The sequence below is a fragment of the Harpia harpyja genome, chromosome 2 (genome assembly GCF_026419915.1).
Source record: "Harpia harpyja isolate bHarHar1 chromosome 2, bHarHar1 primary haplotype, whole genome shotgun sequence".
In the NCBI taxonomy this organism is placed as follows: Eukaryota; Metazoa; Chordata; class Aves; order Accipitriformes; family Accipitridae; genus Harpia; species Harpia harpyja.
Genome location: NC_068941.1, coordinates 14,557,710 through 14,581,911, shown reverse-complemented (window position 1 = coordinate 14,581,911; position 24,202 = coordinate 14,557,710). Strand labels below are relative to the sequence as shown.

The following is a 24,202-nucleotide window of genomic DNA, read 5'->3' as shown; positions in this document are numbered from 1 at the left end:
GGGGGGGGGAAGGGGGCGGGGGCTGAGCCGGTAGGAGCGTAGCGGCAAGTAGGAAGCGGGGTTTCCCACTCCCAGGCTGCACCGATGATGAATAATAAAAGGAGGTGGGGGGGGGAGCCGGGCCCCGTGCTCCGTCTGAGCCTTATTTATAGCAGGTCGCGGCCGCCGGTCGTTCGGGGGGGGCGGGTGGTGTGTTCGGCTCGGCCGGCGGGGGCAAGCGGGCGACTCCGCCGGGGGAGAAACGCGTGTGTGTCCTGAGGTGTCCCCCCTGCCCCGGGCCGCGCCGTGCCGTGCCGGGGGGGGGGGTGGGGGGTGCCGGGCGCTTGGGGGCGGGCACGGGGCAGCTGGGGCTTCGCCGTCTGCCGGGCGCACAATGGGCGGCGGAGAGGAGGGAGGGAGGGAAGGAAGGAGGGAGGGAGGGGAGGTGCGATGGCAGCGTGTGGTTTACAAGCCTCGCACGTCCCTCCCTCTCGCCCTCCCCTGCTGCGCGGGGAGGTGCGGCTGTGCGGGAGGGTCCGGCGGGGCGGCAGCTGCCGCCGGCCCCCGCGTCGGGGGGGGGGGGAAGTGGGTGGGTGGGTGTTCTCCGTGACAAAGCGGCGGGGAGGCGGCCGTCCCGGCCTGCGCGAAAGGAGGGAGCAGTACGTTTCTCTCGGGCCGCGATGCCGGCTCGGTGCCCGGCGGCTCCTCCCCTGCCCGACGGCGCGCAGCACCCTTCCCCTCGGCCCCCTCGACCGTCCCTCCCGGGCGCTTTGTCTGCCCCCCCCCCCCCCCCCGGTCCCGCTTAGGCCGCGGAGGTGGGGACGGCTTCGCCAAAAGCGGCAGACAAAAGCTCAGCGCCCAGGGCAGCCCCCGCCTCCCGCCCCCCGCCGCTGAAGGAGCGGAGCGCGGCTCCCGCCTCCCCCCCCCACCCCTCCGCCCCCGGCCGGAGAGCAGCCCCGGCAGCCCGGCACATCTCCCGGCGAGGCCGGCCGGGCGGCGGGGAGGCCGCGGGGAGAGGGGGGAGCGGCGGCAGGAGCTACACAAAGCGGCGGGGGGTGTGCGTGTGTGTGTGTGGGGGGGGGGGGTTGCTGCTTCGCAAACAGGAAACAGAAAAACCTCACTGACATCTTGTTGCTTTCCTGATGTTACCAGCAAGGAAGGCACGACCATGTTCCTCTTCCTTCTCGCGCCTTCCCGCAGGACTGAGGCGTTCAGATGCACACGGAGGGAGGGAGGGAGGGAGGGAGGGCGGTACTTTGCCCGGGCTTACACCTACTCCTCGGGCAGCTAGCAAGTCCCTCCTCAGGCTCTGCCAGCAGGGACTACCTTTTCATCAGTCGAACTGTCCTCAAATCCCTTTTTACATCCCGTGTCACTTCCAGGGAAGGGGCCGGAGACCTCTCGGGAGAGCCCAGAATTACTTGGCTCCCAGGGAAGCGTTGGGGTGCACTGTGTGCCCGTCCAGCTCCAGAACAGCTCCCCCGCTTCCAGGCCCTCGCCAGCGCTGGGTCGTCCTTTCCCCTTCTTCCCAAACCCCGTACTAAAGCATTAAAGGCCAGGATTTTTTCCTGGAGTGGCTCATTTGGCTGGCCTTCCCTTGAAGACCTAGGGCAGATGCACAAAGCCATGCTATAACGCCAAAGTTGTGGAAACAAAGTGACAAAAGGAGGAAATGCGGTTACAGCTCTCGCTGGTTCGCCTCAGGTTGGGACACTTGAAGAGCTGAGAGCGGCCTCATTAAAGGGTAGTTTGCCATGAAATTCAGCGTAACTTAATTTTTGCGCTACAGTCTTCACGCTGTTTAAACGTGCTCAACACGCACTATGCCTTTCAGCTTAAAAAGAGAAATTCTAATACTTTGGTAAAAAAAAAGACCCATTTCCATCAACGTTTTGGTTTTGTTTTTTTTAAGAATGCACACACAAATGTTGCCGAAAAATTTAGAAAGATTATCTGCTTTGTTTCACTTGTGGTGTGTTAATTATGATTTTTGTCTAATGCCTAAGAACGTTAGGGAACATTCACGCGTACATGAAAGTAATACTTAAAACCTGAGAAATTGCTCCTTTTAAAGCAATTAAAAAGTATTTTCTTTGAGACGTATGCTTTTTATAGTTAAAAAAAGAAAACAACTCCTTCATTTCTAGCAATCAGTTTGGTAAGTTTCACTGCTTATGTGCCTCATGATTTTTATTTACCAAAGCAGTTCAACTTTGTTTAACGTTTTCTTTTGGCATGAGAAAACAGTAGGCTACATTTGGGGGTTTTCTCCCTTTGTTTATTCTCTGGTAAACTCTAGCTCAGAGGTGCACAGTGGAGCAGTCGTATGGATCTGCTACTGCTTTACTCTTTGTACAAAATCATTATGAAATTCTTCCCTCAGATTATTATTAACTGCACGATTATGGAAATGAAGCAGTCGGGATTAAATGACAACTGATACAATGAGAATAGCAAGAAATACTGTTTCTAATTCTTCTTTATCAGGGCAAATCAAAGGAAAGTGTTACCAGTGTGTGTGTGTGTGTGCGCGCACGCGCACGCGCCTCTCCAAATTGAGAGATGCTGAGAAGGGAGGGGAGATGTGTGCTGGGTCGGGGCAGCCGGTCACCCAACAGACCCTCCCAGGAGCTGGTGCTGACACACGTGCTGAGGTTTTTTACCCAGCAAGCTGGGTAAAAAACGTCTTTTGAAGATGACTACTTAAAGGCATGCACTCTGATTTTCTTCATTCAATGGAGTACAAACTACCCCGTCTGTACAGTGCTCCTTGTCGCCACCCCCACAGTTTACACCCTCACTCCCTGAGTTCATGAAAGGGATTATGCAGTTTCCACTGTTCGGGACTCTATGTCAACTGACAAGCAGTTATCAATGGGAGCCTTTTTTCAAAAAGGGATGTAGGAGCATAGGCTTGGCTGTATTTCATGAACTGCTGATGTACTCTGAATTTGTGTCTTGTTATAGACCAAGTTTTCCCTTGCTGAATTTTGAAATATCTGGATTTGTAACTATTTCAACCTCTTCTACTTGAGGAGAACAGTGGGTTTCAGAACTAGGTTGCTCCCACCCAGGCATTGGTTGGGACATGCACAAAAATTAAAATTGTTTATAAATGTCTGGAAGGACCTTCCTCCCCCCAGTTCAACCTGGCAAAAGCTAAAGTTGTTTTCCTTGCCTTTGAGCTGGATTATTAGAATGCTGTACCAGCTTGGTTTTCAGAGGAAGTACTGGGAAAATTTGCAGCCCGTCCAAAACTCTGCTGCTCATCTTCGGACCGGTTCCAGGAAATATCAACACATTATTTCAGTTCTTTGGTTCTTTGTGAGCTAATCTGCCTTCTTGTTTCCTCCTTTAAGTGCAAGAGTCTTCTGGCTCTGCCTCCATGTTGTTGTGTGTGGTTCGGAGATGTTGTGTGTGTGTGTATATACATATACACACGTTATATGTAAAATAAATAATAAGTAATGTATATTTAGTATATAATAAACAGCCAAATACATAATAAGTAGCCAAATATATAATAAATACTGCAAGTTATATCACCTCTTTTTCTTATCCCTGACACTGCTGTTCTTATTGTGCATTTTTTGTCATTTTTTTTGTCCAGTGAAACACTGCATCTGTATCACCGTATTGACCTTCTAATGCACATTTATTTGCATCTGAGCTCCACTGTGAAGTATAAAGGGGCTGGAGCTACTTTTTACTATTTTAAAAGCTCTTTAAGACTTTTCCTATTTAGCATCATTATGGGTTTCATAGCTACTGTCATACTGACCATTTCTAACCCTAAAACCAGTCCTTAGGAAATTGAGTTTTAAACACCATAAACATAAAATGTTATTTAGATCACACAAATTAGTGACGGAAGTCAAATGACCTATTAGATCATCTTTTCTGTTCCTCTGCCAAAGCGTACTATGCCAATTCAGAATTAGTTTGAAGTTAGAGAAAACACGGCTGGCAAATGCAGTATTTTCCAATACTGCTTTTTATCCATTCTGGGCTAATGCACTGCCTCATGGAAGTTAATGGTCACATTACCCTCCTACCTGAGGGAAGGGAGATGGGCAGGCCAACCCTTTCAGCTTGCTTTGTGTAGGGACAGAATGACATGTTCAGAATTACAGAAATCCGGTCGTATCTCTTCCCTTTTGGCAGATACTCTACCACAGGAAAGTAGTTCTCCCCCCCCCCCCCCAACCCCCCCCAGTCTCTCCTTTTTGTGGAAAAAGGTATCCGGAGTGAAAAGTGTAACTTCTTAATTTGTCTTGGTGATTCGTGGGTAATGTCATTAATGAAATGGAGTGTCAAAGAATGCTGTCAGTCTTGTGAGCAGTTTTTTAAAGCTTACGCCTGCTGCATTTAATACGTACCTGTGTGTATGTTCATAAATCTGTGCACATTTCTCCTGTTCTTTCTCATGTAGCACTCCTGTTTAACTTAATTGACAGGTGCTCAGGAGTTCATCAGTTACACTATAGGAAATGCCTATTTCTCCAGCATTGCAAAGATGAAAAAGAAAGATGATTTTTCAGATGTTTCCTTCTATTTTCCACAAGAGGTCAAATACTGTAGCCCTTACTCATGCCTGGTGACTAAGTAGGATTAAGCATCTCTTCAGTTAATAAGCTATGTCTGATCTTGCTCACACCGGGGTAAAGTCAGTAGTAAATGCAAAACTGGGATGATACCAGAATTAAATCCCAGGCCAGCAATGCTCCTTCTCTCTCATATTCATCATGGAAGGAGTCATCGTGTAACCCTTTTCATTTTGCTCTTCCTGTAAGGGTGGATCTCTGTGTCTTTCTTATTCCACAGCCTCTCCCATTTTTCTTCTCCTTTTCATACCAACTCACGCTTGATGCTCCTGTGTGATTACTGTCCTTTAGGACAAGGAGTTCTTGTGTTGACCTCCTTTTGCAGCTAGTCAGCACAATGGGTTTCAGTTTAGCAAACTGAAAGGAATGGAGAGACTCTTCACTTCAAGCACTACTAGCCTCTAATGACCTTTATGTGCTCTGATAGAAAGTGTGTCTCTTTAAAAGATAGTGGGTTGGGTTATTATGAGCCGTAGCTGGAGCAGGGCAAGTTGTGTTCTGACATACGGTGGCCAGTCATAGTGAAATCTAAGCTTCAGATAGACCATATAGCACATGTTGAAAGTCCTGCAGTGAAGTTCTAGGCATCGTCAAGTTCAGGAAGAACAACTTTGGCTGGAACACGTCCAAAACTCATTCTGCTAACGCAGAGCCGAAAATATTAAGGTGCGATTGTGTTAGGTCAATTGGTTGCATTTAGGTTAGCCTAAATTTACGCTAACTTGACCTAAAATTTAAGGCTTCACAGGTGGCGTAAGCGGGTGTAAACCTGAGCTGCCGCCACTGAGGAAGTCTCGTTTTTCACGCTCTTGTCGGTGGCCATATTTTCTTGCTGTCTCCCTTTGCTAAGGCTAATGCTAGCCCTTGCTCACGTACCTCCGCTGTCAGCTGGTTCACCGGGCAGGTAGGGAGGACAGGCGTGTTTCTTCCTTTTCTTGCCGGTTAGTTTTCAGCTGGATCAGATCCACGATTCGTTTGACTGTCCCTCCCGTGGGCAGCACAGCCTTACAACACCTTAATCCTCCTGTGAAACTTCACCCTCATCCCAGGATAAACATCTGGGACCTGGCAGCTAAAACATGCTTACCTGGTAGCGTGCGTTTTACCTGAGCTAAGTAACACCTGGTGTCAGCGCACATGATTCTGTTCCTGAATACAGACACTGAAACGGGAAAGGCTGTAAGTAGCAACGGAGTCAGAGTTCATTTGTACTTAAACACTTGCATGCATATGATATTTGGTTGCATATTACTCCAATATGTATAATTCATGTGAGAGGTGTGCTTGGATTAGCAGAGGTTTAAGGACAGGTCTGACGGCCAGGAACTGCTGACTGGAATCCTTCAAGTGTATTGTTTCGTGAATTGAAATGTGAGGTGCAATCTCTGACTGACGTTACGACCCTGTAATCAGTTTTCCAGTCTGGGATCTCACAGGCTGTTCAGATAAGCGACGTACTTGTACGTTCAGTGGGAATTTGGGAGTCTTAGCAATTTGAAGTATTTATTTTCCTAGTTTGTCTAAGGTGGTGAATCACAAAATCATGTAACTTTGACGACTCTTTTGCTTCCCCCTCACACACTTCAGTTTCACAATGTTTGTAGCTCAGAAGTCATCATAGACTGCTCCTGTTTGCTTTTTGAATACTTGAAATCCAGTTTCATAGGGGCTAAGAGAAATGTCTTTTTAAACTTGCAGTAGTTAATAAGATAGCAGCTGCTGAAATTTTGTGCTTACAGGAAGGAGTTGAGCTGCCTTCTTTCAAGACTTCCCTCTTCCGTATTGATTTTGTTTGCCACCACATACAGTTAAAATTGGCAAGGAGATAAGAATACTTTAATCTTTAGTTGACCTGAGAGAAGAGAGAACTGTGTCTGCCCATTGGAACTTTGCATTTTCTGTACATTTGTGTAACTGCTAAGGCTACTGCTGCAGTGCTGTTGGTAGCATAGATGATCTCTTGCTGTTTGCTTGCTGTCAGTTCTGCACAACCACAGCATACATACATGGAGTAGAAAAGAGGTTTGAGCTTATGACTTTCAGAATCACTAAGCTAATCAACAGAAAGACCAACAGCTCAAGGATTTTCTTTCCCGTATTTGTTTTTTATCAAGGCTGCTTTCTGTAAGGTTTTCCTATAGGGCTCTATAAGGTTCTTGGCTCTCAACAGTTGAAGCTTGGTGGAGTTGCGTTTTTAACTAATGAAGGTGGGGCTCTTGGGCTGTGCCTCTCCCCCTCCTCCCTTCTTCACCCTTCAGTCTCCTCCCTGCCTTGCTTTAACTATGTGCCATGCAGGAGTATTTCAGGTTTAATAAAACAGTTCAGCTTGGTTTTCCTCTGGTCTTCAGATTCAGACAAGCAGCTGTTACGTGCTGCAGCGAAGGTGTAGCTTTATGCTGCTTGTGAAAATCTCAGGCCTGTTCAGAAAGTGCTTGGATATTGCGTACTTAGCTAAAGAGCAGGGAATTGGTCCTTAACTTTACTCTGACCTTGGGCGTTATCACAACAAGAAGCCAATATGCCTGTGTATGTGCGTTTACGTAAACCAGTATGTGTGCATATACAGTTTTTTAAGCTGCACTGCAAGACAAAGTGAAAGGATTTATGATCAGTGATCAGTTTTGGTGGTGAAAGGGGATGTACTAGTCCGATAAGTTTAAGAACCACTGATATGCACCCGTTTTCTGTGTTTTCAGCCTCTTTCTCTTTCCTTTAGCTCATATCTAATCCACTGTGATGTTTTGGCTCTTCTTCCTTGTGTTTAATCTAACGGAGGAAGGGAGGTGGTTATTGGAGATGAGACGGATGGCAGAGTTCTGCAAAGTATTGGAGTTTTTTAATCATTTAAATTATTTCCTTGCATTAAGGAGGACAGACCACAGCTTAGCCAAAAGAGAAATTGTAGCACTTCCTACCACTTCTGTTTATGCAGAATATTGTGGTTAAAACTCTCTAGTATTTGAGAAAATGACTTTAGAATACAACTGCCTTAGCTGGCAGTAGTTGTCTGTAGACTGCTAAAAAGATTGTTACTTTTCAGCTGTGATTTTTGCTGCTGGTAATTTTTGTCTCTGAAGCTGGTGGCTGTTGTTCTGATTTCTCTGGATTGCATTCCAGTGCATAACTCAGGCAGCATAGGGGAAATGGCTAGTGACATTAAATAACCGATTTTTAATTATGTTTTTGGCAAGCAGTATCTCTATTCGTTATACGTATTTTTAGTTGTCACTGAAGCAGGTAATGTAGCTTTGAAGACTTCAGCGGACTCGTACAGAAGACTGTAGACTTCTGTAGCTGAACGGCGGCCACATTGTTTGAGCTCCAAATTGGCTGAAGCATTCTGGCATGTAATCCATGGCTGGATATGAAGTAATGGTTCAAAATAATCTGTAGGTCCTTCTATTACAGCACATTTCTGGGCTGAGCTTGCAGTCTTTGCATTCCAGTAAAAGTGGAGATACCATGCAGAGGTTGCAGTGCTATCTTTTTTTCTAATTTGTGCTAACTACTTTGTAGACTGAAAGATAATGTAAAGGCTGGATTGCTGCAGGTTTGAAAATTCACCTGAGAGAATTTGCCTTTACATTTTTTTCACCTCAGGGGAGTTGACTGGGCCTTATTTTTTCTAACCCATTTTAATACATATTCTACATCATGCAAAACAAACAAAAAATTCCATTTATTTTCTCTCTTCCATTTCATTTACAACAAAACAAACCAAAAAACTTTATTTATGTTCACACTAGGGTTTACTGGCCTTCTCAGTAACGTTTTTGTTGTGGGAAATGCCAGCAGTGGGTGGGGATAATGGAGATTTGTGAATGTAGAATAGCAAAAACAAAACTGATTTTGACTAGTGGTGTTAAAAGCTCTCCCTCACCTATTACTGTGATAAAGTGTATGGCAGTCTAGTTACAGCCAGAGAGGGGTTCTGGGAAGTTGGCATAGACCATCTTTCTTTATAGTTGCTATGGATATTTGAATACAAGAAACACGGCATTTTCTGGTTTTCATTTTGTGTCAAAATACCAAGTATCTTGAAAAAGTGATTCCTCGGGAATGGCAAACTTATCTCTTACTCTCTTCTTACTATAAAACTCCATGCTACTTAAAGCCAGTGGTAAGAACACATTACGTTTACCTGTCTTTTAAGTAGTTTATCCAAATACAGTGCTGCATACGATACAGGAACTTTCTTATGTAGGTACTGAAAACATTACAATCTCTGGAAAAGCTAGCTAGCTGACCTCTTTTCACATGGTCTCTTCACATGTTGCTGCCTTAGGGTTCATTAGATGAGGCAGCTGAAGCAAGTTAACAGTTTGCTGCTGTTAAGTGCGGTGGTCTCCTCCTCTTCCCCCTGTGCTACAGTCCTATGCTTGCGCTGGTGAGCCCATCTGTGGTACTAAGCTAGTGGGAAAATTACCTGTCTAGGAGAAAAATGGTGTTTATTTTTTGGTGGAAGGTGAAACTGCCCAGTGTGGTACTGGGGAAGAGAGGAAAGGGGAGGCAGGAGGTACCATGTCAGCAAAGCTGCGAAATAAGCTCTGCCTGTTCCCTGTGACTGTGCCCTTGTCTTCTGCAAGTTCCCTGGTTGGCTCCCAGGTGAAAGCCTGCTAGTTGTGGTGCATTAATTTGGGAGCGAAATACTTAAGCAGTTTATGGAACACCAGGCAGAGCATTATTGGAAGTGTCTTTGGGAATACTGATGTGGTTACTTGTAAGGATGAGGTGATGATCCAAAGCGTAAAGAAGTCTGAGGAGAATATCTTTTCACCCCAATCTAGTCCAAAGGAGAGATCGTGCTGGCTACAGTGTGGACTTGTATCAGGTAGGTGACCACTGTCCTTTCTGTGAGGAAAAAAAAAAAAGTGCTTGTGTTCCTATTTCTTTTGTTTCCTAATTTCCTTCTGAAAATTGATAAACTTCATTTATGTTTCTCTGATAAAACAGGGAAAAACATGATTTTGCTTGATCTTTACAGCCTGGTAATTGCATTTTTTTTTCAGGCTACTTGGATGTGTTTATGCTCATTTTTAATTCTGTGTAGAATAATAACCTAGGTGAAATAATTATGAAAGGTCCCTGTGAAAGGTATCACCAGTCATGGAATGTGATACCTTGACTTACATATGGGACTCGAGGTAGTACTCAAGTGAGTTGCTGTGTCCAAGGTAAAGACACTTGCACATAGTTTTCTTTTCCTTCTATCTGAATCCAACTCTGGGCAATATGATAATAACTTTTATTCAAGTAGTCCAGGAAAAAAATCACAGATGGAGCAACTTCTGCCAAGTTTACTTTGTAATATGAGAATTAATAAAGATGATGTAAATTATAATTCTCTGAACAGATTTTTCATGAAATTGTACTTAGAATGCTGATTAGCGTAGGTGATTTAATTAATTTTTAAATAAGTTAGTGATGGGAGATTCAGTGGTGGGTTTTTTTGGTTGGTTGGGTTGGGTTTTTGTTTGTCCTCCTTTCTCAGATGTTTTATTTCGGAATTAGCTCACTTGTTAGCATCCAACCTGTTAGCACAACAGGTAAACAACAGTATTAGCAATATTGGTATTTCTATTGCAGTGTGTTCCATATGTCAAGTTTCACTAGTGGTTACTTGAGAAGGCATTGTTTCGGGTTTCAAAATTATTTACTTCCCAAATCTGTGACTTATCTGTTGTGGATAGTGAACACATGGTGAACATATGTCGTAAAGTCACACAAAGAGTTTATCAGAACAGATTTGGACTGGCTAGCTTGCCCATAAAGGTAATGGCAAATTGTGCTGGTCATCTCAAATAACAGTAGAATATTTAACAAATTTTAACCAAAGTACTTCACCTCATATTTTTTCCCCATTTTTAGAATGCCCTCCTCCCCCTTTTTTTTTAAAGGTAAGAGAAGCTTTTCTGAGCTCTTCATCTACAAACTTAGGTGTTTGTAAAGGTAGGAAGAGAACTGAGGCCAGTAAGTGAAAAACAGTGATTAAGTCGTACACATAGGGCTCTGTAGAGCAACGTAGCATAAACAAACTCAAATAAAATATTTTCTATTATTCAGAGATGCATTTTTCTTTTAGAAATATACAGTTCTTACATGTTTTAAGATTCAGTATTTAAGCTGAGAATCAAATGTCTTTCCTGTTGTGAGGGGAGGAGACTAAATGCCTACGGTTGTATAAAACTTCTATCAGTTCAATATCAATTTTTTTTGTAACTAGACAAGATCCATATACTATTTTATAATGCACATTGGCAGAATTTTTGCAAGAATTCTGTTTGGGTAGGATCTTTTTCTTGCTTTTGCCCTTGGTTTAATTGGTTAGGGGTTTTGTGGAGTGGGTTCTTTTGTTATTCTTGGGGGGGGTTGGTTTTGCCTGTTTCTGCTTAAAAAGGTAGAATGCCAAGTATAGCTGTCTCTACAGTTGTCCTAGCGGAGATGGATTAGTTGCCTGAGTGCAGATGAGAAAGTCAAATGTATATGTTATTGCAGTTCATGACAGAGTTTTCTAACTAGCTATCTGGATACCGCCCTCAGAGGTTGTGTGTTGCAGCAGTTGCACTCACATGTAGATCATGATAAGGCTGCATTCCTAAGGCCATGTAGTACTTTAAAAAAAAAAAAAAATCCTGTTTTCAGTTGCTTATATTTTCAAAGCTGTTTTTTCTTAGTTGGAAACTTGGGGAGAAATTTACCTGAAGTGATTTACTTGTTTAATCTGAGAATGAGATTGGGGGAGAATACACTGTTTTCCCTGCTCTTTTAGGAAGTTCTTGAAACCATTACAGTGAGAAACTGTAGTATATCTGAATTACACATTGTGGTCTGCCATTTGTGGTCCCTCTAGCAGCAGTGGGAATAGAGAGAAGAGGGAGATTAGCTACTTCATTACCTGTAGGGGAAAAAAACCCATACTTGGTCTTTGCTTGCTAACACATGCTGAAGATTTAGTCTGCCTTCTCGTAGCCCTGATAGACAGACTGAAAGGTGCCCACACGGGCCCGGGGCATGTCAGAGCGTGTTCCAGTCTACACTAGCAGGAACTTGGTAGGTCTTTCCCCCAGTGTCTCCTCCCAGCTTTCAAGGACCGCTATCCCGTTCAACCTAAGAGTGGTCGATAGGAAAGTTTGCCTTCTCTGCGCTGTCAGCTCCTTCCAGTTTGGAAGGAGAAGCAAGAAGGCACCGCATCAAAAATGCAGGGACCTGAGGAAGTGGATGGGAGGAAAGTCTGGGTCAGGAGATGGACAGAACCCAGACTGGGGTAGGCAGAGTGGAGCAAAGCAGACATCAGCTGTAATAGAAGGATAGAAATACGTAACAGGGCTTTGGACTTGTTGAACCAGGCTGGAGAGTAGAACTTTGCTTCTGCCGGTGTACTCGGGCTTCACTGAGCGCTGGCCACAGCTGGTCAGTGAGAGCACGGGTGCTTGTAACAAACTCGGCTTTTGCTAGCTTGAGGAGCCAGAGCTCAGCGCTGGGGCTTTTAACAGGGCCATACTCATGGTTGGCCACAAATATCAGGCAAATCAGTTGTTTTGGAGTTGGGTTTTCTTGCTTTTCCAGATCTTACGTCCATCAAAGCATTACAGTGTGTTATGCTATCTGATTTTCTGCACTGTTGTTAAATTAGGTTGTGACTTTTTTTAGTTTTGTTCAGATTTGAGGAACTCTAAATGCTTTCCAGTGGCACAGATAGTGAATTTCTATGACAGTTGTTCAGCAAACGTAAGCCTACAAACAGCAGGCTTGCTTTTCTTAGTTACCTGTTGCATATTGCTTGGAAGTCACCAATAGACTGCAGCAGTTCACATGAAAACCATTGCCCAAGTGACCTCTTACACATTAGTAACACACATGTGTGTATTTTAAGTCCTTTATGTCCAAATCCTATTTACACATTTCTAAGTAAATGGTGTGGGTTTTTCTCCAGATGGATTAGCTTTGTTTTGCTAAAACAAGCTACATTTCAGTATGTTTTTCTTCCCCTCTGTGTATATGTTCACTGCTAATATAAACCACTTTACAAACTTGATTGCTGTGGCAGGTAGAAGGCAACGCGTATTTCTCAAGCCAGTGGAACAAGTGGAAAGTATTTTAGGTACGGTGGTTAGTGGCTGGCTGTATTCCTGTTTTCTGATGGATATAGGGAGAAATGCTGAGGAGTGCACTGCAGGCTTTGTATTACTAAACAGCTATGAGAGATTTCCTTTCCCTTAGGTGGTAGCGGCTCATATTTTCAGAAGGGAGGGAATGAGCTTCTGTCCCTGAGGTCAAACTACACCACCGAACAGCCAGGTGGGTTTTCAGAAAGATTTACGGGCTTGATAGTGCAATAAGCCATAGTTCATAATCATGTCCTCTTGTTGGCTGAGCAATCCTGTCTGTGCCGTAGTGTGTAAAGTGGGTGGTTAGCACTTCAGATCGTTGGAGTGGTTAGTTGAGTTCCATCCTGTTAAACAGTGAGCTTGAAAATTAATGCCATGTTTCATCATATCTACTTGGACCTGCACAACTTGGGCCATTACTGTCTTGGGCAAAAGAACAGAGTTTTTCAATAAGAATGTCCTAAAACCCCTTCAGACTGCTTTGTAATAGGATTTGCGTGATCCAAAAGTATGCCTTTTGCAGACTTGGATTGTTTGGGTAGTTGACAGAACTAAGTTTTATCTGCAGTATTTCATGTTTCAGTCATAATACCGAGATGGCAATGTTCCTCAATTAGTAAACATTCATAATACTGAAATTCAAGTAAGGGACCTTACGTCACAGACCTGTCCTTTTTCATCTGAGGGGAGTGGCAGAAGCACATACGTAGCTGAGACTGTATTTTCAGCATAATGTTTTACCTGTCCAACAGTTATCTGTACTCAGTTTAGGTAATTTAATTTGCCTTCATCACAAGAAGTTGGAGTTTGGCCTTGAGGTAAAGACAAAGAATGATATGGACACTTAGTGTTGCAAGAGCACAGGAAAATCCATTGAGTTCCACACCTGGGATGTAGGATGCACCAGACCATGAGAGACACCCTTTCTTTCTCCTAGGACTGTAGAACTGAATGGAAGGTCTCATGTATTTTTGTAATATTAAAGTAATACTGTGCTTATTTCCCTCTCTTGTTATTGACAGCTGTCTTTTTAGGTATTGCTTCTGTTCCTTTTGTGGTTCTGTAAATATCAGTATAAATCAATCTCTTATTCTGTGTTATGTTGTGAAGATATTGTTTGTATAATGAGGTGTTAAAGGGGTCATTTAACTTCATTTAGTTCATCTTTTGAGACACAGAAAAGATGTAAGAAAAGAAACAAAGTAAAAGATACCTGTGGAGACAGAAGTGGGAGCTTTGTGGTAATATTTAGAGCAAATTTGGGGGGATATCTTGGAAAGTAACTACTGACAGGCAGGACTTGCATAAAGAACTATGCTAATTCTTGTAATAAACTGAGTTTTGGCAAACTGCACAAACCACCCCCCCCCCCCCAATTCATTGCTTATATTTGAGCCATTTATAAAGACAATTTTATTCATAACTTTTTTTTTTTCCTGTCAGATGTCAGCACTTCCCGGCTGTGTTTTCCTATACTCCCTATGTATAGTTTTTATTTCTAAACTCTAGAATTTAGAAATCCAGAGCTGTCATTTCTCACATATAGTCTGCACACTTTTGGGATCATGCAATGCTCTGTGAATGGCAGTTAAGAAAAGCAATTTGTATATGGGAAATTTCTGAAAGTTATCTGCTTCTCTGCTGGGAAAACCCTGCTCCCTCCCTGAAAGCTAAGGATCCACAAATTGTAAGCTGTTAAAAACTAATACAGACATTAACAGCCACATGTCAAATGCAAGATGTTATTGCAAGTTTAGGAGGGATTAGATTCGAGTGATTGTTGAGGTGTGTGGGCTGGGCTCTGACTGAAAGAGGATAAAGGATTTATGAGTGCAAACCTGACCACTTCTTTTACTTCCAGTGGCAGGGGCCGGTGACTGTCCTTCAAGGGGAAAGAGACCCAAATAATCAGAATTCTCAGTGTTTGTGTGTGAATGTTATTTGTCCGGGTGATGTAACTGACATAAAAGTACATAAATACTGTACTTCTAATTCCTCACAGTAAACCTGTACATACATTTCATATATGTGTGTATATTTATGTGTAGTCACTATATGATTGGTTTCATTCAGCATAGATGATGTCCACTGATGGTTCAGTTTTTATTAAGAAAACATACTTTCACAAGTGCTTTATAATAATAATAAATGTCACGTTGCTCTAAGGCTATCATTCTTTGTAGCAGAGGATGTTGCATTAGTTTTTTAAGTATTGGGGAAGAGAGGTACAGCTAGTCTTTACAGTTCAGTAGCCTCACACCGAAATTGCTCATAAGACAGTATAATTCATATAGAGAGAACCTTGCAGTGACTAATGGATTTATTTATGGTAAATGTGTGTTTTGACAACTGGGACCATACTTTTAATTTCCGTTTGTAAGGTGGAAGTTTGAAGAATTGGAGGGCTCTGACACTTCAAGAAAATTATGTGATTGGAAAAAGTCTTCATTTCCTCCAAAATCATTTTTCTGCAAAGACCTTTCATCCTGGCACTGCTAAGTTAGTTTAATTCCTCCAAAGGAAGTGGAGGGGGGGGCGAGGGGGTGGGGAACCCACAACACAACTCTCTTTCTGCAACAGGGTTTTACTGCCTGCTTCAATTCAGTACCCCCTGTTACTGGCATATGGATTTATCTCAATAACGGCTCAGTCACATATGGGAGATGAAGTTTCAGAACTAGGCTATATTTAAAAATTTGTTTAGTGTTGGTTTATTCTTTCTGGCTGAAACTTCTGTGAGGTAGACCATTGCTTTTGTGAAAACTGGATTGTAATCTAGTCATCTCATTGACCAGAATGCGTGGGAATGGAGAAGTGGCAATCTCTTTTCCCAGCGGTGGTAAGTGAAGCTATTTTCATTTGGTGTGATGTTAGGAGAAACATACTCTGACCCACACAGTAACACAGGCTGCAGATTTTCTTCAGGACAACCAGAAAAATAACACATCTTGAATTTTTGTAGCAAATAGCCGCTGACTTGGAAGGGCTAATTCCGCACAGCCTGTCGTGGCGTGGAGACCCTGATGGGCAAAAATAGCAGGCTTTTTCATTTGACTGCCTTTTCTCGAGGTTATGCCAGCTCTCTGTTTTTTGAGCAGTAACACCTGTCTGTGTTAGTCTAGCAAATGAGGAAGCACTGAAAAAAGGGCATTGATCTGCCCCTTCGTGCCACCAGCAGCATGAAGTAAAAAAGGAGAAGGCTGTACTGTTGGCTTGTTGTTCCCCGTTGTGCTGTCAGATCCATCAGGGTACCTCAGGTTGCCGGTCAAGCTAGAGGAGGGTAATGCGGAGAGGTAGAATCCCACTGGTCCCCGATCAGCGTATGCTGAGCTCTAGGTTGATCCACTCACTTGTGTGATGTCAGGGTTTTGTTTTTTTCTGGAGAATGAATAAGAGCATCAAAAAGCTGTTTTCTTCTGTATTTAATATTAAAAGCACTCCCTAGTTCAATACATTCATCTGAGCAAGTACATTAGGTACTTGCAAGAATTAACCAAAACAATTATAAATGCTGAAATTAAGTCTATTCTTAAAATACAAATTAAGGAAAGTAAGTTACTTAAATTGCTTACAAAGCGTACGATGTTATAGTTCTATAATATCTGGAGCCTATTCCCACAATTAAATAAAAAAGAAAAAAAATCCTTGGGATTACTGCTGTGTGCAGGGGAAAACCTTGGTCGTAAGCCCTGAGCTCACACGCCATCCTGGACATAAAAATAGCCAGCTGTCCAGGCTATGGCAGGGCTGTGAGGAGGCTTAGGAGGCAGGAGGAGATGTGCACTCTCTTTGATCATTGCTTGAAGTGCTGGTCAGCAGCCCGCAACCGAGAGATGGGCTTTACGTAAAAGGAAGTAATTTTAATTTGAAGGAAAGTTTTTGTTGGGTTTTTTTTTATATTGCTTCTTTTTGTTCTTCAGCTTGGATATTTATTTAATCTTTACCCACTGCTGGCAGTTGAGTCAGACAAGGGAAAGAGTAACAAACTTCTCTGAAAGCTGAAGGAAAGGAAAGGAAGAATAGCCGAGAGGTCGTTCTGGCTCCCTTCCAGCTTGCGGGGAGTCCCGTGAAGCTGCCGGACAGTCATGTAAGCGCCCGTTCTGATGGCCACCGGGCAGATCTCTTTGGCTTTTAGCCTGGCCTTCTTCCCTTGGTGCCCGGTCGTTGCCGCTGATGCAGTCGTGTGAGGGAAGCCCGGCCGCAGGCCAGCATGGTGTGTGGGAGAGCTGCCGCTCTGTCCCACGTGAGACGTGCTGGAGTGATGCTCCCCACGGCCCGGCCAGAGCCTGCTGGCACCCGGCCCCGACGCGGCTTCCGACTGCGCCTTCACGCGAAGAGTGTGATGGCTGCCATTCGCACTGCCTGCCTTTTGTGCGTTTCTGTAGAGCCCGAGACGGTTGGTGATGCCTAACTTTCTTAACCGGGGGTTAATGTTTGAAATGCCGCCTCTTTTCGTAAAATAATACGTGCTGTTGGTGACCCTCTGACTGAGATCTGCTCTGGGTGTTAAAATGTAATTTATTAAATCAAAGTAATGGCCAAAGTACTAATATTTCCTTCTGGAGCTAAAATTAACTGTTCAGTGAACTGTCTTGTGGTAGAGGAGCAAATGCTTTCAAAAAGATATTGTACGAAACGTGTCCCTTTCAGATTCCACCTGGCATATTCAAGTTTTATTTTATTTTTTCATTTAAGAATTTTCTGCAGTGGTTTCTTTCAAGGCACTTCGCGCAGTCTCTCTCGCTCGCTTTGTGCAGTGGGAGGAAGATTTGACGACAGCTTTAAAACAAACATCATATAGTATTTCTGCACTTGTGTTTTGGCGTGGACTGATATGTGAGAAAGGCTTGCAGATTCACTGTATGCTTTAGCCTTAGATCACTTTTATATGCACGTATTACTGACCACCCTGTACTGTGCCCTGTTTACTCAGCTTCTGCCCCAGAAAGCAGACAGACAGAGGCAGCAAGTGAACAATTCGCTAAGACAGAAGAAAGAAACACAAGGTGGATTGTGCTGGTAATAGTAGCAATTACTCTGTGTCTTTTTCTGAAGAACTGCTGCCATAGTTAGTAAAATAGATTAGACCAGCTAAAGGAAAAATCTGCCACTTTTTTTTCTGCAGACATGAGTGATCCTGTTCCTTGCCAGCTGAAGAAGGTTACAGGGACACTAAAATTAAGCCATATCTGTTGATGACTACATAGCTGTCTGAAGGCTTTCTTTCACGTTTCCAGTAGCGTAGTCCCTGTCATAGTGAAGGAACTAATAGCAGCGTCACTACCCCTCGCATGCACTGTCTGGATTTTCATATAACCCACCTACTTAGAAAAAATCAGAATAGTAAGACAAGAAATTTTGAAACAAGATCTTGAGATTTAGAATATCGTATCCTAATGTTCCTTAGGTCCATGAAGCACTCTTCCTCCCCCAGTTTTTGAGGTTATGCTGTTGTCCCTCTTGTTACTTGCAGTCTATGTTCCAAAAAGATAATTCAAAACTGACCAGAATAAACTGATGGATGAGAGGATTTTATTTCATATGTCAGCAGCACTTACTCTCTTACGAGTTGTTTGTTATAGGGGTTCATTTCCATTTCTCTGCTCAGGCCCTTGTTTGGCATGTGATTTTTTTTTCTTTTTTTTAATGCCCCCCCCCCCCCCAATGAGGGTGGATAAAAATCACTAACCTGAAACACTTATTTTTACCCCGTGCTTAATAATTTAGATTTGTGAGCTCAATTAGTAAACTTAAAATTAATTTTTCGAACACAATTTAGTTGTAAAAATAGGATGGCTTATGCCTAAACTTACTGTCTCATGTTAAAATTGTCCAACCATAAAAAAGCAACTGAATGCCATATTTATACTGAAGTTTTAAAGGAAACGGAACCAGCAAAGGTTGACATTTAGGAAATAATCTGGAACAAGGGGGTCCTGAAATTCTAACCAAGACACGAGGAGCCTTCTGTGCTGATTCTGACATGGTGTCTTCATCAGTTTACTCAGTTCATTAGTTCATTTAAGGCTGAAAGCTGACTGAGAGAGTGGGAGGAGATCTCGGCTTCCCATAGGGCAAAAGACAAATTATCTACTAATATTTAAATCTTTTTAAATATGGAGAAAACCCAGTTTGATAAACTTCTGTTCTTACATAATGAGTACACTGAAGGTATTTTTAAACATTAATTTAAAAAAAGTGTTTTGCTGTGCTTTATTAAAATTGCACTTTGCATCAAAATGTGGCTTTGTAGCAATCACAAACAGAAATTTGAAGAGGAAGAAATCGTCTTGTGAGAAGTATAGCCTTCGTACAATGGTATAGTCCTTCCACATATCAAGAAAAAGTATCAGATTTAATGCGAAGGACAATTGGAGTTGCCAAGTGACATGTTTTAATAGTTACCAACCAGTAAGAATTGACTCTTCCCTAGAAAAACAATTACAAACCCCAAAATGCCCCCAAATTGGTTTATTCAGATCAGGGTTTCCTGCCTGATAATTTAAATCCTGATTAAAAGTTAAATCACTGATATATATCAGCCATTCTGCCTTCAAACTAAGTGGGAACAGGCTGGGGCTTTAGACCCACTACCGTTTAGCAATGCATTTATTCCATCCTCCTATTTTAAGTTGTTTACACAGTTTGTCTGATACCTATCTGTACTTCCTTTGCTGTGCTCATCAGTTCAAACATCTTCCTTTGTGTTTTTTTTAATGTGAATCTTGTATCAGAATAAGGAAGGGGTTGAGTAGTTTAACAGTATAATTTAGATGATAATGCAGCATAAATGTGTAACTTCCACAGATGTTCATGACCAATAAATATTGTGTATCATAATGAAACTTTTTATATGCAGTTAATCTCTCTTAAGTTTTTACTGTTGTCAGTTCTTTCTTTTCTTTTTTACTGGGCTAAAATTCAGTGAGACCTTGATAAGTTTGGGGGTTTTTTTCCTTAACTAGCGACATCAAGCTCTGGCCCTCCCTGTCCCTTTTCCTTCAGCTTGAAATCACAGGAGAAAATGGTGCTTTTTCCACTCCAGCCTGCAGATCAGATGGGTTTTGTCCATGCTCAGCTGCCAGGTGGTGAAGGTGTGCGTTGTCATCTTCAGAGCAAACAGACCTAATGAATGTACTGTTCTGCTAACTAGGGTGAATTGATTACTTCTATTTACCTAAGTTAACTGTGGTTTATGAGGTATCATAATGGGAAGTTTTCTTACTTGCCAACTGCAATTTCAGAATCATTTGTCATTTTAAGTGTCAAAAACAATGAAGAAAGACAAAATGTTTAAGTAAAACCCAGAAGTTGTTTTTGTACAAATTGACTTGTAAACTGGTGGCCTACTATTTTAGTAGGTATTAGAAATGCAAAGTTGCTTTTTGTGGGTGATTCTGAAAAGCACTTTTCTCCCCCCCCTCCCTGTTGAATAACTAGCATGCAGACATTGTGACAAAAGACATATTTGTGTTTAAATTCAAGAGTAATGCCCCAGATTTCATTCCACGATGTTTAGTTTAGAGTTAATTAGCAGATGGGCTTGAGGGTTGTGAAATGCTGGTATCATCTCCAGAGTCTTGGTTTCTGTGCCTAGACTGTTAAATGGCTAGTTTTCATGTTCTTAAAGGGGAAAAAATCAAATGTGATCAAGAAAGTTGAGTGCTAGTAGAGGTGAATTCAAGTTTCCAAGTTATATTGTTCAGCTACTCTTCGGTATCTGTTAGCCTGTCTTGTTGGAATGCATCTTTTTATCTAGTCTCATCATCATCATTATTTAGTTGTATAGATTACAATAAAATCAGTACAGATTGAGACATGTTTCTATCACCAGTGAGTTTTAAGTCTGTGTTGGATTTGCTGGAGACCTGATTCCGATAGCTCTCTATCCTTGGAATGACATGGGTGGGAAATACAAGGGTGCTTGACAGTAAAACTCCATGAGGAAATGGGTATATGTGGGGGTTAAAAGAAAGAAATTGTTTGGTAGATAGTTTAATTTTCTGATGGTACAGATCTTGCTGCAGTAGAAAACAAAGGGGAAGTTATGGGGTTTTAACCTTTCCCAGTAATTCCTGGAACATAGAAGGGAAGTTCCCTTGCACACCTGGGATGCAATGCTGCTCAGAGTGAATGAGAAGCATGGTTCACTGTGGTTTTGATTAAGACATTTGCTTCATTGCAGTGCATGGAGATGCACAGAGACAAAGACAAGAAACAAAATTTGAGGTTGCATTTATTAGAATTGACTGAAATGAACAGTTAGTTTGAAGATTATGTAATAATACATAGCATGACATGCAGTTTTGCCAAAAATGCTAATGTAAGTCTATGTTTACCTAATGAAAATATAATTGATAGTGTTGCCAATTCAGCAGTCCATAGAGATCTTCTAGCAAATGCAGTAAATGCTACTTTCTGTAGAAAAAGACAACCTTGGTGTCTTGGGAATAATTTAAGTGTAGTTTGCTAACTGTAATCTGGTGGACCATACTGGAAAGTGCTTAGCTGGAGATTGCTCAAATATCATGATCATTTTTAATTTGTAGATACGTATGTAAGAGAGAATTCTTTTTTACTTTTTGGAGCTAGATATTGAGTGCAGAGTATAATAATATATATTTGCATACTTCCCCCACCCCACCCCCCTGATTCTGTGATTAGGAAAACATTAGCAAATCTCAGCTGTGACCAACCTTTCCTTTCTAACCATGGAAAAAGATGAAATTCTGATAGACTAAATATAGAATTTCTAAAATTGGACTGTGGGAAAAATGGGAAAACGATGACATGCAACAGATTAATGTAGAAACATTTATGTGGCTTGATCTCCTTTTCCTAGTTACATTTGTGTTAGAATGTAGACAGATACATCTAGGCCATTTCTTTGCAGACCCACATGGCACTTCTGTATATAATGAAGTCTCGAAAAATGAGTCATCACTGGTTATTTTGTAGGAATAAAAATGGATACCTAATGGAGTAGCACAAGAGTAGAAATGGTCTGCCGTGCATCACAGTTGTTAATAAATAAATACCTGTAAAGTTCACTTCTGTATTAAATGATATCTGGAATGCTCGGCTCAAATCTGACTGGCATTCACAATTGGTTCAAAGATCTTACCTTTCTATGAAATTCAGACCAGATTTCCCCCCACGCCTCAGTTATGCTGGAGTAAATAATCTATACTCTAATCTTAATTATTTTTCCTTAATTGCTGTAACTGAGAAACCATACTGGAAAAAAGACCCCATTCCCTCCCCTCCCCCCTTGGTGAGAATTTATTGCGATGTTTGAAACTTCTGTTAAACATAACATTTTCTTTAGGTACTGGTAGGCAGAGTAACTCCCAGGTAGTCTGGTCTGAGCGCCTGATCCAGCAAGGGCTGGGAACAGACTGCAGATAGCTACAGTGCATTCCAGACAGAGATTAGATTCAGTACTCTCACACCTGTAGGCGGGTTTAGGGTTTAATATAATCAATGTTAATGAGAAATATGAAAACTCACTAAGAGGGCAATCTGTTATGAGAAGGGAAGGAGAAGAAGGTGGTAATGACTCTGATGTCAATAGTGTCTAACTGTTCATTAAGCCAGGGTGGAAAGAAAAATTAAACAGATTTATTTATGAAAATTTAGAGTCATAGCTTTACAAATTGTGGCCCACTAAGTAAGAATAAAAATACAGCGCATATTTCTAGATGAGTTTGGAGTATTACTGAGTGACAGAGAGGGTTTTGTTGGTTTCTCCGTAGTTAGTAGTTTGTTGCGTAAGCCTTCACCTTCCTTAAAAGCTGGGCTTTTTCAGGGGAGGTGTCTGTGGCAGCCTGTAATTTAATACCTCTCATTACTCATTAGCAAAGGCATCCAGGTTCGCATTGTAGGTGTTTCCCTTTAGTCAGGCTTCACTTCAGAAGACGCAGTTGATTGTGATTTGTGGCTTTCTTTACAACTGATATTAGTGTACTTGTTGACGTACAGGAATGGTCATTTTGATCGTGACACAGTTTCTGTTTTCATCTAGCAAATGTATTAATTGTTGTATCTTAGGAAAATAAATGTTTTTATTAATCCTTCTCTGCTGCATGTCTTCTTTAGGATTAGTCTGATGTCTGCTGTAGGGAGATAGGGAAATAATGCTAGGGAAGGAATGCTGTGGCTTGCCTTTCAGGAAGGTGAGATCTGTTAGGGGATTTCTTGTGTTTATTCCTGAGGAAAGACTGAACACTGATTCAAAGTTACGTGGGTTGGATGCGCACCAGACTGTGTACAAGTACTAGTTCTACAAAACAGTAGTTTAATGAACACACTTTTTTTTCTCTTACTATTCGCAAAACCATCATTCTTACATATTTGAGAAACAGGAGTGAAATCCCCTTTCACTACTTCTAAGTCCGTATCTACTAGTCAACCACAAATGAAGACTTATTACAACAGTTATTGAAGTAGCTAAGTTTCTTGGTTTCAGCAGGAGGTCGGCACTGTGAAAAGCACATGCTTGTTGTGAAATAAACTAGGAAAGTTTTGGTGGGATTAGTCCCAGCTGCTGTAAAGCTTCCGTTCTACATACCGCATCCAAGTGGCAAGACCACACCACCCTTGGACTTCAGGTGAGATTTTGAAACATATGGGAACCTGCAGGATAAAAGTTTTAAACTTTATTAGGTTTTGGGGTTTTTTTTTCTTCCCTTAAACAATAGCTCTTAGCACAAGTTAGGTGTGTCTTTGCGTTGATGTAAAGCCTAGCAGTCAGGTGGTGTTATGAGCACCGGCTCCTGCATCTGTAAGAAAATAAATCTGAATAAATTAAGCCTGAGAGGATAAATAAATAAATACCCGAACAAAAATGCAGTTAGATAATTATTAACAAGTGCAGTGACAAGCTGGAGATGTCTAACTGACATGTCCAGTTGAACATGAATGTCCAGTTGAACATATGACTTGCTGTTTGTGAACCTGGTGGCTCGTTAGTATAGAAGCAGTCACTGTATGCAAGTACTAAATGTGCAGATCCATCCACATCTGGTACATCAGCCTGAAAACACCTCATTTGGCAAAGCAGGTACTGAGTATTGTATTTATCCTCTTCAGTGTGCTGCCAGCTACAGCACTGGCCTGCAGCTTCAGCTGCTTTGAACTGCCCACTGAAGACACCTCTACTTACGGAGGAGATGCGTGATAGATGCAGAAGCACGTGATACATAGATACACAGGTCTCTCTAGTCACTGTTTTTGGTGTTTCTCCAATGCTTCCTCTCACCTTTGAGTGCGATTCACGTTTCTGTTTTTTTCTCCTGCCTGCTGCGCTCATCACGTTTTGGCTTCCAGTAGTCTTTATTTAGATACAAATAGTTATAAATAAATATTATATATAAGTATATATAAATCCAGGTAGATGAGACCTTATCTAAGATTTTCTGACCCGTGTCACTTTCAGTAGTAGGATTTTGCTCTTCTGAAGCCTGAAGACTCATTGGGTCATAGTGGTTTCCGTGTAGGTTTAAAGTCTTT

At 42.1% G+C, this 24,202-nt stretch overlaps 1 protein-coding gene across 3 annotated transcripts in view; it reads left to right on the top strand.

Moving 5' to 3' along the window:
- Nucleotides 1–24,202, top strand: part of MAML3 (mastermind like transcriptional coactivator 3) — a 267,035-nt gene that overhangs the window by 14,727 nt on the left and 228,106 nt on the right. The window lies entirely within an intron of this gene.